This window comes from Triticum dicoccoides, chromosome 5B, assembly GCF_002162155.2.
Source record: "Triticum dicoccoides isolate Atlit2015 ecotype Zavitan chromosome 5B, WEW_v2.0, whole genome shotgun sequence".
NCBI classification, from domain to species: domain Eukaryota; kingdom Viridiplantae; phylum Streptophyta; class Magnoliopsida; order Poales; family Poaceae; genus Triticum; species Triticum dicoccoides.
The window spans coordinates 597694394-597696557 of record NC_041389.1 but is presented as its reverse complement, the minus strand read 5'-3'; positions in this window follow the sequence as shown (position 1 = coordinate 597696557).

Sequence of the window (2164 nt, the reverse complement as noted above, 5' to 3'; positions counted from 1 at the left end):
TGCCGCATTAGTTATCGACCTTTATTTTCTTTAACATGCAATCTGAATGGATAGCTCCTGTGGTCATCACACGTGAGCGGATATAGTGATGGTTGATTCGCCTGAGCAACTTATTACTGTGGGAATATGGGAGTACCAGCAGATTCAAGGAACAGAGAAATGATGGTTGCTTCGTCCGAGCAACTTACTTGGCGAAGGTGGGGCTCTGTGATTTGACTGCTCACTAGTCATTACTACTGCGGCGCAAGGACCGGGGTGAATCTTTCCCTGAAGTTGTGTTGTGCACTCAATATTGCTGCATGGCAGGTGGAGCCGGATGAAGGATGTCCAACATGTTGGCGAAACGAAGTTGAATTGTTTCTCGCATTGCTATCAATCCTTCAGGATTTGTTTATATGTACGCATAATTTTGATGAAATTGTACTGTGATGCTATGAAGGGTTCAACTTTGGTTCCCGCAGGAAAAAAAGGTTTCAACTTAGGATTCATGTGTCTTGCCTCGAGATATCTCGTTACAACATTCCATCAAATACAAATGAAACTACCATGGCTAATGCATCTCAATGGTTCGCAGATCGGCGCCAATATTCACATCACAACTGAAGACAAAGTTGTGAGAAGGTGTACAAATAAAGAAAAGAAAATTTAATTGATCGATGTTGTTTGTAGGCATGGCTCCATTTCCTTGGCACAGTGTTCATTGCTTGGCAGCTAGTTTCACCCAGCTCTGTAGCCAGAAAAGAGGTGTATGAAGGACACCACAATTCAATAATTTTGTGCAGCTCCACTAAAATCGAGCAGACCATCCCTGTTTGGAAAGATATCCAGTCAGTGTGATTACAATAATAGTGGAACTAGATGATGAAACATAACACACATAAATAGAAGCCAATCACCTCTACGATCTCTCTTTAGGACTAACTTCTTGTTGGAGAAGATTAGGCACGGAGTTGGATGAGGAGGATAGCAAAACCAATCTCCCTTTCCGCAGTCCCATAGAAATGTAAAAACGTTGCCCGTGTGACATTTTGGCGGAACTGCACAAAACACTCTTCAGAAAAGTGATTTGTGCAGTTCACCAAAAGGTCGCAATAGCAACAAGGTGAAAATGGATAGCCCTGTTTGCAAAAGGAGGTCGAAAGGAAACAATTACTACCCAATAACACGAGTTGAAGACACATACGCCGACAAAAAAGAAGCATGTTCCATGTAAAAAGGGAAAGATAGCACATGGTGGTTTATCAAAAATGGTTTGAGGATGAGATTGCAAGATGGAAAGTACGCCGTCCGAGATACGATTTAAGCAAACAACTAAAGAAGATCCACATGCAGCAACGTGGGAAGATGGCAGTGGAGCAAGGCCGGAGGAAGCTGTACCTGAGGGTCGTCGGGATGTTACTAGGAGGGTGCCGGCGGCCGGGATCTGCCCATACTGCGGTAGCGAGCAAGTGGCGAAGGCCCTACCGTGCCGGAGTTTGGTCAGAGAGAACGGCGGGTACCGCAGATCGGGACGAGCTGCCTCAACGCTGTCGAATGGAGAGCTGATGCACATCCTCCCTTTCTGCCGGCGGACAGGATGCAGCCGGATCACTGACCAACGCTGAGAGAGAGAGGCCACGGCGGCCTTCTGTGAGATGGTGTGACAAGAGACAAACCCATTTTTCCATTTTCCCCATGGCAATCGTTTTATATTCTAGGCGTGGTACCCGACCCTCCTTCGAGTAAACAATCGCTACACGCGTCAAATTATTACGTGGGCTGCCTTTTTGTACAAAAACGAACTCCACCGTGTACCCGCGCGGGTGTGGCCGGGAACGAGACGTGAGTACGTGCGTCCTGCGTGCACTTCTTCTTTAGGTGCAGGTACATACATGGGTGGGTGTGAGAGAGATGGTTTGCACGAAATAGAGGCAATGTGTTGATGATATCTCAATTAGAAAACCGTAACATATGCAATGTGTGTGAAACGGAGTCATGGATGTGAGATATCAATAGAATTGAAAACAGGGATGAAGTGTGTGGCTGCGCGATCGATAAAGAGTGCCATCGAATTTGTGTTTGCCCACGTCAAAGATACAGGGCGGCTGGCCTACTGGAATTTGAGAGGGCAGAGGTGCAGTTCTTCTCCCTGGCATGGATACCTACCTACAACGTTCGGCTATCG